Consider the following 13953-nt stretch of genomic DNA (forward strand, 5'->3'; position numbering starts at 1 on the left):
ACAAACGTATCTAGGCACTCCTTAAATACTGTTGCTTAATACAAATTCGTAGTGGCCATATCTGGTTCGAAAGGCAGTTTTTGGTATGTCTTTGTCTTTAATCTTAATTGGGTGGTATCCTAATCGAAGATCTATTTTGGAAAATACTATTGCTTCTCGAAGTTGGTCGAATAGGTCCTCGATGCATGGCAACCGATATTTATTTTTTATCTTCCTCTTGTTTAGTTCTCTATAGTTGATGCACAAATGCATCAAACCATTTTTCTTTTTAACAAAGAACACTGACACACCCCAAGGGGATACACTAGGTCGAATGAAGCCTTTACCTAATAATTCTGCTGGGGTCATGCGATATGGGGCTTTAGAAATTGGCCTCGTTCTTGGTTCAAGTTCTATCCCGAAATCTACTGCTCGTGAAGGAGGAATTCCTGGGAGATCTCCGGGAAGGCATATGGGAATTCGTTTGCTATACATACCATATCTATTGTCTTCTCTTTTGTGTTTACTGCACAAGCTGCCCACTCCCCTTGTTGTACCAGGTGTCTGGCTTTCATCATCAATATTATTTTTGGGGTGGTGCCGATGCAAGTTCCCTTAAATTTAAAGGTGAGTCCGTTCAGAGGTATGAATACTACTGCTTTCTCATGACAGTCTATACTAACAAAATTTTCGACTAGCCAGTTCATTCCTAGTATGACATCGAAATCTATCATATCTACTAATTTTAGGTCAACTTTGATAGTTCGTCCTGCTACTTCTACTTGTCCGTATTTTACTCGATTTTTCAGTAACTAAGTCTACTCCCGCTGGGGTACCAAACGACAACACATGCAATAAGGGTTCAATTATGAACCCTGCTTGACTAACAAAAGGCAAGGAAACAAAAGAATGGGTCGAACCCGAATCAAACAACGTTAATGTAAAGTGTTCTAGTATGGAAAGCGTACTTGTCACCACGATACCAGACCTTCCCGCATCCTTACTAGTCATTGTTAGATAAATCCCTACCTTTGAGTGATAGTGATTCCTAATTTTTAGTTAACTATTTTTTAGGTAACTATTCTGTTAAACCCACACAACTAAAGTGAGTGGGAAGTACACGTCGAGTGGAAGCGCCTGAATTAAGTTGCCCACATCTTTCTATGTTTAGGATGTAATTTGTTATTTAAATATCCCAATTGATGAGAAATGAAATCCATCTAGTCTTCCGCGCATACTTTCTCTCTCTGTTATATTTCCATTATTTTCTTCCAACAAATTTCCTTCAGCCGTTTTTTACTCCATCGACAATTTCCTTCGATTGTCAGAAGTCAAAAAGTGGTATCAAAGCCTGGTTTAATCCACCGGTGGTATATCATTGCAGAGGAGCCAACATTATTAAAAGCCAAGTTGAATAGCTCAATTGATTACTGACGAGGTTCAACTACAATGAGTGGGCGTTGTTGATACCTTCTCCTTAAACCGAGGGTTCAACATTATTGTTAACACACCCAAATCAAAAGCCGACCGACATCCGCTTCCTGGAAGAACGGGTGACGAAATTGAATGGAAAAGTTGTAGTCATATATATCGACGCAATGGGTTCCGAGGTTGTGGTGGCCCTCTGCATTGTTGTTAACACACCCAAATCACAAGCCGACCAGCATCCGCTTCCTAAAAGAACGGGTGACGAAAATGAATGAAAAAGTCGTAGTCGTATAAATCGACGCAATGGGTTCCGGGGTTCTGGTGGCTGGTGGCCCTCTACCCAAGGTTATTATATACTGTGAGCCGTTGTTGTTTACTCTCTTGCTTGCTTATATAACGTCTCTTTCAAAATCTCTCTCTGCCCTCAGTTTCTGCATTGTCGTTAACACGCAAATCACAAGCCGGCTCTTAAACTTAGGCCAGAGGCTCAAGGATTGTCGTTAACACCCAAATCACAAGCCAACCGACATCCGCTTCCTAGAAGAACGGGTGACGTGTCGTTTTCTAAAACCTTCTCTTAAACCGAGGCCAAAGGCTCGAGCATTGTCGTTAACACCCAAATTACAAGCCGACCGGCATTTGCTTCCTAGAAGAACGGATGATGGAATTGAATGGAAAAGTCGTAGTAATACAAATCGACGCAATGGGTTCCGGGGTTGTGGTGGCCCTCTACCCAAGGTTATTATATACTGTGAGCCGTTGTTGTTTACTCTCTTGCTTGCTTATATAACGTCTCTTTCAAAATCTCTCTCTACCCTCAGTTTCTACATTGTCGTTAACACCAAAATCACAAGCCGACTCTTAAACCGAGGCCAAAGGCTCGAGTATTGTCATTAACACCCAAATTACAAGCCAACCGGCATCCGCTTCCTGGAAAAACGGGTGACGCGCCGTTTTCTAAAACCTTCTCTTAAACCGAGGCTAGAGGCTCGAGCATTGTCATTAACACCCAAATCACAAGTTGATCGACATCCGCTTCCTGGAAGAATGGGTGACGAAATTGAATGAAAAAGTCGTACAAATCACAAGTCGACCGACATCCGCTTCCTGGAAGAACGAGTGATGGAATTGAATGGAAAAGTCGTACAAATTGATGCAATGGGTTCCGCCTTGATTGGTTGCCAATCGCAGAACTAATGTTTCAAGTGGTCTCGCTCGAAAAAAGAGATGCGAGCCTTGCTGATGCGCGGCAACCTACAAGGTGCTAGGGTTGTGGTGGCCCTCTACCCAAGATTATATATTGTGACCCGTTGTTGTTTACTCTCTTCCTTGCTTATATAACGTCTCTTTCAAAATCTCTCTCTACCCTCGTTTTCTAAAACCTTCTCTTAAACCGAGGCCAGAGGCTCGAACATTGTCGTTAACACCCAAATCACAAGCCCACTGCCATCCGCTTCCTAGAAGAACGGGTGACGAAATTGAATGGAAAAGTCGTACAAATCGACGCAATGAGCAACCGCAAGGATTGGTTGCAAATCACAGAACTAATGTTTCGAGTGGCCTTGCTCGAAGAAAGAGATGCTCCTACGAGCAGCTCAAGACCTTCTGGTAGCCTCGATGGCTTTGTCGCGCACAAGGAGAGACGTGGCGAAGAGTTCGATGTGCTACAAAATACAATGATGAGTTTGTTCAATGGATTAGCCAACGAATTCAAAACAACAATCGATGCCATCCAAGAAAAGATGGCCGACATGAACACCCAAATTGGGGTGACAATGAACGCCATGGAGAACGTCACGGCTGGGCAAACTAATACAGGGTCCAACAAACTGAAGTTCTCAGACCCCAGACCCTTCAAAGGGAACCACACCAAAGAGTTGGAGAACTTCATCTTTGAAGAGTTAGAGAACTTCATCTTTGATGTCGAACAATACTTCAAAGCCACAACGGCTTGTACCAACGACATAAAAGTGACAGAATGCCTCTCATAGACGATGCAAAACTTTGGTGGCGTACAAAGGTTCAAGACATCGAGAATAGATTGTGCACCATCGACTCGTGGGAAGATCTCAAGGGAGAGTTAAGGGACCAATCGACTCATGAGAAGATCTCAAGAGAGAGTTGAGGAACCAATTCTTTCCCGAAAACGTAGAACACATGGCAATGGAAAAACTAATAACCCTGAAACAAACTGGAAGCATAAGGGACTATGTCAGACAGTTCTCGACCCTAATGCTAGATATCAGGGGCACATCAGAGAAAGACAAGGTATTTTTCTTTATGAATGGGTTACAACCGTGGGCCAAAACAAAAATACATGAGAAAAAGGTTCAAGATCTAGCTAATACAATTGCCAGCGCCGAGAGACTCCTAGACTTTGGGAACGAAGCGAGTTTCCAAAGAAAAACGACACAGGTCCCAAACACTGGGGGCAAAACATATAGACCGCCAGGTCATCGAACGAAAGGCCCCAATAGACTAAACGAAAGTAACGACAGACCAAGTGGTGGACAGATAGACCTCCTCAGAATAACCAAGCGGGGACGTCTCGAGGACCTTACCCTCAAAAGAACTACCTGACGACACCTTTACAATGCCTGTTGTATAAAGGCCCCCACAGACTGTCCTACTGTCCTCATCGGGTCACTCTTAATGCACTCCAAATGTCATTCAAGAGAGCAATGACACAAGAGTTGAGACTACGCTAGACAGGAGGGAAGATCAAGACAACCCCCGAATGGGTGCGCTTAAATTCTTGTCAGCGCTCCAATGGAAGGTCGGCCCAAAGGAGATAATAGAGAAAGATGCAACAATAAACTCCCGACCAAGCAATAGCACCTTGATAGACTAAGGTGCAACCTACAACTTCATCGCTGACCAAGAAGCACGAAGATTGGGACTCACCATAGAAAAGAACCCTGGAAAAATGAAACCTGTCAACTTTGAGGCCTTGCCTAGTGTAGGAGTTTCTAAAAGAGTCCCCTTCAAATTAGGGACCTGGATAGGAGAAATTAACCTTATCGTGGTTCACATGGATGACTTCGACGTGGTACTTGGGATGGACTTACTCCTAGAACACAAAGTTATCCCAATGCCACTGGCGAAATGCTTGGTGATCACCAACCACAACCCCACAGTGATACCTGCAAATATCAAGCAACCAGGTAATCTTAGAATGATTTCGACCATACAATTGAAAAGAGGACTCGCACAAGAGAAATCTACATTTATGGCTATACCCCTAATGGAAGAAATGACCACTGAGGAAACTGTTCCAAGCGAAATTAAGGATGTACTAAACAGTTATGCTGACGTCATGCCAAAGAGCTTACCACAAACACTACCACCCCGTTGAGGCATTGATCACAAAATTGAACTCCTCCCCAGGGTTAAACCCCCAACAAAGAACACATACCGGATGGCTCCCCTTGAGCTAGCCGAATTGAGGAAACAACTAGATGAGTTATTGACGGCAGGATTCATCCGCCCGGCAAAGGCACCTTACGGAGCCCCCGTTCTAATTCAGAAAAAGAAGGATGGGACGTTGCGTCTGTGCATAGATTATAGAACCTTAAACAAGGTGACGGTACACAACAAATACCCACTCTCGATAATATCTGATTTGTTTAACCAGCTTCACCGGGCCAAATGCTTCACGAAGTTGGACTTATGATCAGGGTACTACCAAGTACGTATCGCCAAAGGGGACGAGCCCAAGACGACGTGTGTAAAAAGATATGGGGCCTTTGAATTCCTGGTAATGCCCTTTGGTTTGGCAAATGCCCCAGCTACATTCTGCACATTAATGAACCATGTTTTTCACGAATACTTGGATCAGTTTGTCGTAGTATACCTCGACGACATAGTTATATACAGCACAACCCTGGAGGAGCACAAGGTGCACCTGAAGCTAGTGTTTGACAAGCTGCGTCGAATCAGTTGTAGATCAAGAAAGAAAAATGTGCCTTTGCACAAACATGTATCAACTTCCATGGACATGTCATCAATTGTGGACAGATCGGTATGAATAGCGATAAGATAAAAGCTATCCAAGAGTGGAAAATCCCTACTTTAGTATCCGATGTGCGATCCTTCCTAGGATTGGCAAACTACTATAGGCGATTTGTCGAAGGGTTTTCACGACGAGCCGCCCCATTAATAGAACTCCTGAAGAAGACCACCCTTGGTCGGGTCAATTGAATGTCAAATGGCCTTTGAAGATCTGAAGGCAACCATGACGAAGGGTCCTGTCCTCGAATTAGTAGATGTTACTAAACCGTTTGAAATAGAGACGGATGCTTCCGACTTTGCCCTAGGCAGTGTCCTTATACAAGAAGGCTACCCCATCGCTTATGAAAGTCGAAAGCTCAATTATGTTGAAAGGAGGTACACTGTCTCCGAAAAAGAAATGTTGGCTCTTGTCCATTGCCTACGAATCTGGAGATAGTACCTCTTGGGATCACAATTCGTAGTGAAGACAGATAACAGTGTCATTTGCCACTTCTTCAATCAACTGAAATTGACGGCAAAACAAGCTCGGTGGCAGGAGTCATTGGCTGAATTCGACTTCAAATTCGAACACAAGACAGGAAAGAGTAACCAAGCAGCCGAAACGCTGAGTTGGAAGGGCGAACATGCAGCCCTTTGCATGTTAGCCCATATTTACTCAAGTAAGATTGATGGATCGATGCGCGCAATCATCAAAGAACATTTACATAAAGACCCATCGGCCAAAGCCATCGTTGAACTAGCCAAAGCTAGAAAGACACGATAGTTTTGGGTTGAGGGAGCCCTTATAATGACAAAGGGAAACAGATTATACGTTCCAAGAACAGGAGAACTGAGGAAGAAGCTCATTCAGGAATGTCATGATACCTTATTGGTCGGACACCATGGGTGGCAACGAACATATGCCTTAATAAAAAAGGGGTACTTCTTGTTAGAAAACACTCATACCACTAAGAGAGGCAATAAACCAACATCCTATTATTCAACTGGTTACAGAATACATATATAGACAGAATAGCCACCTTAACCGTTAGTAACCACCCTTAACCGCTAGTAACCACCCTTAACCGCTAGTAACCACCTTTAACCGCTACTAACTACCCTTAACTGACATACATTGAAATACAAACAGTAAATTAGATTAATTACGGTTAATACAAGATTAAATAAACTAACAAATCATCCCATTAATCTTCGTATTTCGATCTTCACATTCTTACATTCTTCAAACCAATCCTTTCTCGAAGCTCCACAAATTTTTGTCGTCCTAATGGCTTCGTAAGTATATCAGCCAATTGATCCTCAGTTTTTACATGATCCACTTCAATCTCTCCTTTTTGCACACATTCACGAATGAAATGGAATCTCATGTCTATATGTTTGCTGCGCTCATGATGAACTGGATTTTTCGCTAATGCTATAGCAGACTTGTTATCGATATTTAAACGAACTGGATTTACTTCCTTCCCACGCAATTCCTCCAGTAAACGTCTTAACCATATTCCTTGACACGCAGCTGACGTCGCCGCAATATACTCCGCTTCACAGGACGAGAGTGCCACCATTTTTTGTTTCTTTGAAGTCCATGTAATTGGATTGCCATATAAGAAAAACAATGTCCCCGTTGTGCTCTTTCGATCATCTATATCTCCAGCAAGATCACTATCACTATATCCAATTAAGCGATTTTCTACTTGCTTTGCCTTCACATAGTGACATCCAATATCAATAGTTCCTTTCACGTACCTGAGTATCTGCTTCACAGCTGCCATATGAACCATAGTCGGAGCTTCCATATAACGACTCATAACTCCAACGGAATATGATAAGTCAGGTCGTGTGTTCACTAAATAACGAAGACTTCCGATAATACTCTTATAAAGAGTGGAATCAACAGATGTACAATTACTCACTTTGCTTAGTTTTGTTTTCGGCTCCATAGGAACATGACACGGATTACAATCCATCATTCCAAGTTTTGCCAAAAGCTTTGCCGCATAACTCGACTGAGATAACCTGATTCCATCAACATCTTGTTTAACTTCTATTCCCAAATAATAAGACAGCAATCCTAAGTCACTCATTTCAAACAACTTCTTCATTTGTTGCTTGAAGGTTAAAATATCATCCTTGCTTGACCCAACAATAATTAGATCATCAACATAAACTCCAACTATTTGAATTTTATTTTCCTTCCAACGTGTATACACAGCATGCTCTAAAGGACACTTTTGAAATCCAAGAGACTTTAAGCAATTATCCAATTTTGCATTCCAGGCACGAGGTGCTTGACGTAAGCCATACAATGCTTTCCTGAGTCGTAAAACATTCCCTTCTTGACCTTCCACCGCAAGTCCTTCTGGTGGTTCTACATAAACCTCTTCCTTCAATTCACCATTAAGAAATGCTGACTTGACATCCATATGATGAATCTCCCAACTCTCTTGCGCTACTATAGTAATCAAGACTCGCACTGTTTCTAGCCTTGCAACAGGTGCAAATACCTCATCAAAGTCCACTCCATATTTCTGAACAAAACCCTTTGCGACTAATCGGGCTTTATATCTCACAATCTCCCCATCCGGATTTCTCTTCAACTTATATACCCATTTCAACCCGATTGCTGATTGTCCATTTGGTAGTTTTGCAAATTCCCACGTGCCATTTTTTTCAATAACAGACAACTCTTCTAGCATTGCTTGCTGCCATTTCTCATTTTCTCTTGCTTCCATATATGAATTTGGCTCCGCAAGTGAAAGAAAACACATCCCAACTTCTTCATCCAACTCAATAGAATCAGAGTAAATTTCTCTTAACTGTCGAAATTTTCTTGGATTTGATGAGATGTATGAATCGTTTCTTGGTGATGAATCGACTCTTGGTGATAAATCATTTGCTGGTGATGAATCGTCTCCCAATAGAGTCCCCGATGATTCTCCCCGCTCTTCTAAAATGACCTCATCATTCACATAGGCCTGTGGATCACAATGAACAGCGAATTCACCACCTTCCTTCTTATTTTCTTCCAATTGTTGCACATCCCATTTATATTCTTCTTCTTCTAGAAACTTGACATCTCGGCTGATATGAATTCTTTTCGCTTTAGGATCATACAAACGATAAGCTTTTGAACCTGCTTCATATCCCACGAAAATCATTGGCACACTTCGGTTTTGTAACTTGATTAAATTTGGTGTTGTATTTCTTGCATATGCCAGGCTTCCGAACACTCTAAAATGCTCTACATTAGGTTTTCTTCCTCTCCATTTCTCATAAGGAGTTGCGTCAATTACACTCTTCGTTGGGGATCTATTAAGAATGTAGACAGCTGTCTTCACTGCTTCTGCCCAAAAATACATCGGCAAATTCTTGCACTTCAACATACTTCGCACCATTGCAATAACAGTTTGGTTTCGTCGTTCAACCACACCATTTTGTTGCGGAGAATAGGGTGCTGTAAAATATCTTCTAATCCCACTGCTCTCACAATATTCTTTGAACTCAATACTTGTAAATTCTCCACCTCTATCAGTTCTTAGCGCTTGCAATTTCTTTCCGGATTCAGTTTCAATTTTGTTTTTTACACGTTTGAATCCCAAGAATGCATCAGATTTATTTTTAAGCAATTCAATCCACATATATCTACTAAAGTCGTCTACTAGCAGCAAAAAGAATTTATTACCTCCATAAGTTGTTGGAGTAATTGGACCACACAAATCACCATGCACCAATTGCAGAACACTAACGGCTCGAAAAATCGCTTGTTGTGGGAATGGTGTTCTTCGTTGTTTAGTGATTACACAACTATCACAAACTTGTTTGATCCTTTCAACATGTGGAATTCCTTTCACCATCAGTTTCGTAGACAGATTTCTCAAAGCCTCAAAATTCAAATGCCCATATCTAGCATGCCACAACCAAGAGTTTTCAGACAACTTACCAAGTAGACATGTTGGTTTTGTTGTTTTTAGGCTAATTGTATATAGCCTATTTCTTGACTGCCTCACTTTTGCCAAGAGCTCCTTTGCCTTTGTGAAAATGACAAGTAAACCATGTTCGATCTCAATTTTGCAGCCCTGTTCATCCATTTGTCCTAAACTTATAATGTTACTTTTAAGTTTAGGGATGAGATATACATCGGAAAGAATACAGTGATCTCCATTTTCACATTGCAGCATCACATTTCCACGTCCTTTTATCTCTACTTGTGATCCATCTCCGAACTTCACCGTGCCGGTCACTGACTCGTTCAATTCCGAGAACCAACTTCGACAACCAGTCATGTGATTGCTGGCTCCCGTATCTAGGAACCAAATGTTATTTACCTTCTCAATTTCTTCTGGGACAACCTTCTCTTCATAAAGAGCCATCTCCGTCAACTCTGGTGAACCGAGAGTTCGGACTTCACAAACTTGTGCTGTAAGTAAGGCTGGCTCATCCTCATCACTTTACGTCTCAGCCAAGTGCGCCTGATCCTCCCATTTCTTCGATCTACAGTCGGATGCATAATGGCCAATCTTTTGGCAATTATAACACTTCACCTTCCGACATTCTGAGGCATAGTGGCCTAGGCCTTGACAATTGTAGCATCTTACCTTGCTCTTGTCAGCCTTCTTCTCTTGATGAAACGAGTCGTTTCCACGACCATGGTCTCTCCCTCTCCAGCGACCACTGCGACCTCGCCCTCGGCTATGGCCTCCATTGTCGCTACGTTTTTTCTCTTTCCATTCTCCTTGAGTCAATAAGACATGCTCAACATTCTCTTTGTTGCCACCGATCCGTTCCTCATATGCTTTAAGACGGCCAATGACTTCCTCCATGGTCATCACCTTTAAATCGGCAAATTGCTCTATTGCCGATGCGATATGAAGAAACTTAGGAGGTACTGAGCGGAGAAATTTTTTCACCAAGTATGCCTCTTCAAACTTGTCTCCAAACGTACGTATTTTATTAACAACTTCTGTCAACCTTGCTGCATAATCATCAATAGTCTCGGACTCCTTCATATTCATAATTTCAAACTCAATCTTCAGAGTTTGGATCTTTGCCTCCTTTACACGTTCAGCACCGAGATGAATAGTTTTTAGTGTCTGCCATGCTTCCTTTGCTGTCTCTTTCTCTGCTAACAAAAACAACATCTCTTCAGGGATTGCTTGATAGATGGCTGCTAAGGCCATTTGATCCTTCCTTTCATCAAGGCTATCCAGAGACTCAGTTGATTCGATTGCGTCCCACACCCCTTGAGCACGCAAATAGACCTTCATCTTCATAGCCCATGCTGAGTAGTTGGTTCTCGATAACGTCGGGTATTGGAGTGTTACCAGACTTTCCTTTGTTGCAAACTTCGACGACTCTTCTCTCTCTCCAGTGTTGTTATTATTTCTCGGCATGATCTTTGGCATGTAACTTGGCTCTGATACCAAATGTTAGAAAACACTCATACCACTAAGAGAGGCAATAAACCAACATCCTATTATTCAACTGGTTACAGAATACATATATAGACAGAATAGCCACCTTAACCGTTAGTAACCACCCTTAACCGCTAGTAACCACCCTTAACCGCTAGTAACCACCTTTAACCGCTACTAACTACCCTTAACTGACATACATTGAAATACAAACAGTAAATTAGATTAATTACGGTTAATACAAGATTAAATAAACTAACACTTCTGGCCAAATATGCGAGAAGACATCATGCAGTACACTAAGACGTGTCTCATCTCCCAATAGGATAAAGTCGAGAAAACCAAAGTTTCGGGACTCTTGGAACCTCTACCCATGTCAACAAGGCCTTAGAAAAGCGTGTCTCTGGACTTCATAACACACCTCCTAAAAGTCGGAGAATATGACGCCATCTTGGTTGTTGTAGACCGATTCTCGAAATACGTAACGTTCGTTCCCACCCCTAAATTATGCTCAGCTGAACTAACAGCTCAACTATTTTTCAAACATATGGTAAAGTTAGGGGGCATTCCATCGAGCATCATCAACGATAGGGATGATAGATTCATCGGCACATTCTAGACCGAGTTATTCGCCTTCTTGGGAGCGACTTTAAACATCTCCTGGAGCTATCATCCTCAAATCGATGGACAGACGAAACAGTTCAACTGTTTGCTCAAAGAATACTTACGTCACTTCGTCGACGCTCGCCAAAAGAACTGGATACAAGTGCTAAATGTCGCCCGATTCAGTTTCAATTGTCAGAGGAGTTCGTCTACGGGAAAGAGCCCCTTTGAAATTGTAAATGGACGACAGCCGGCTTTGCCCCATATTGATCATTCTTATGTAGGAAAAAACCCTCAAGCTCAAAATTTTACCGGAGAATGGAAGCAGACAACAGATATAGCCCGAGCATATTTGGAGAAAACTTCCAAGCATATGAAGAAGTGGGCGGACAAGAAGCGTCGCCTCCTCCAATTCTGAGCAGGAGACCAAGTTCTCATCAAGTTGAGACCAGAACAGATCAAATTCCCTAGCCGAAAGGACTAGAGACTAGTTCGAAAATATGAAGGCCCGGTTGAAGTCCTTAAAAAGATCGGGGCTACTTCCTACAAAGTTGCGCTACCCACCTGGATGAAAATCCACCCTATTAGAACGTTCATCTTATTTACGTTATAACTCACATTTCTTTCATAAATTAACTTAAATTTAGAGATAGATTGCTATACTGGCCTTATTTCCTTAAATAAGGTCAAGAATGGGTTTAGGAGGTTTGAAAACCTAGGAAACGGTATATTACATGTCTATATCAAGCCGAACGACACATTTTTTAAGTCGCGAAGCCATGCCAAGCCGCGTTATGTCGAAGGAGTCGATGCCCGCATGCATGACACGTCTCTTGGAATGTATGAAGCCATGAATGAAGGTTTCAAACTACAATACTTGGAACATAAGAAACCTTTGGTGTAGGTTTTAGATTATATCATAGGGAATGTATGAAGCTCTAGATGCATTTTCAAACAGCGTGTCGCTTGGAACATTCAAAGTTTTGGATACAGATTTTCAAGTTCATGTCTTGTACATTAAATCTTAGGGGTAATGTCTTAGGGAACAAAACGAGAAAAGGAAAAAGAACAAGAATCAAGGATAAAAACAAAGAACAAGACTAAGAAAAAGGAAAAGAATCAAGAATAAGAGCAAAGAAAAAAGGATAATAACCGGAACATGGATCAAGATCCAAATTCTCAAGAATAAGAATCTAGAAACCCATAACTAAGGTCATTAAATCAGAACCAAGGTTAAAGAACCCAAAACTTAAGACCAAGATCCTTTAGGTAGACCATGAAAAGAACTCAAAAACAAAACCTAACGGCCTAAGTTCTCAGGATAAGAACAAGAACATGACAAGAAAGAGTGTGGCACCCCAACATCAACTATGGACATGATTAAAAGTCTACGAGTAGACCACATACTACGTTTTGTACTCACTAAAGTTCTCTCATGCTTTACAGGTGACAAGAAGGAACTTGTCGATGGACACGAATCTAGAACATATACCATACAAAGCCATAGTGTATTTTAATTAGTCAAATGTTTTAACTTGTTTGGTTTAGTGGATTCGATGTATTTAAACTTTATTTTTGGATTTGTAAATAGAATATATACTTTTTTTATTTTAAAAATGACTTTTTTTAACTGTAGTTTACTTCGTGTTTTATGTTTTCAAGTTCTTAAGTCGCAATTCGTGAAAAAATCAACTCGTGACATAATCATTACAAGCATCTTGATCCTTCTTGAGTCTTTCATAATTACAGCTAAGTCAAAAGATTGCATTACTTCTATAATTATATTTTTCACCTTTAAGTAGCACTAATTCTCATATGGTCTAACCATAAAACAAAGTTCTTTTGGGGCCAATGAGAAGGTGGACCCTATTATTAAGTCTTGAAACTAACACTCAAAGGAACGATTCCTCTACTTACCCTATATGGAAGATAGTTAATTCTATCTCGTGAAACTATGTTTCTAGCTTCCTATTTGGTCAATTCCCCAAAATTGTAACCAAATTCAATTGACTACAAAAATCATTTTCACCCATGCAAAAGACAAGCCCCAAAAGGCAGGAGTTCATAGCTCACTAAGCATTAAGATTGAGTCTCATATGGATCATCTTCTAAAATAATAATCTTCTCAATGCATCATTACTTGTCTTGCCTAACTTTGATAAAACTTTTGAAATTGAGTGTGATGCAAGTGGTTTGGACATAGGTGCTATTTTGATGCAAGATGGAAAATCATTAATGTATTTTAGTGAAAAACTAAATGGGGGCAGCATTGAACTATCCTACCTATGATAAAGAATTGTTTGCTTTAGTTCTCACATTGCAGGTATGAAAACACTACTTATGACCTAGAGAATTTGTGATCAAATCTGATCATGAAACTTGAAGTATCTTAAAGGTCAAAACAAACTGAATCGTAGGCATGCAAAGTGGGTGGAGTTTATTGAAACATTTTCGTACATCAACAAATATAAGCAAGGTAAGGATAATATGGTAGTTGATGCATTATGTTGAAGGTACAATTTCT

This window comes from Cucurbita moschata, unplaced genomic scaffold (assembly GCF_002738365.1).
Source record: "Cucurbita moschata cultivar Rifu unplaced genomic scaffold, Cmos_1.0 Cmo_Scf00012, whole genome shotgun sequence".
NCBI classification, from domain to species: domain Eukaryota; kingdom Viridiplantae; phylum Streptophyta; class Magnoliopsida; order Cucurbitales; family Cucurbitaceae; genus Cucurbita; species Cucurbita moschata.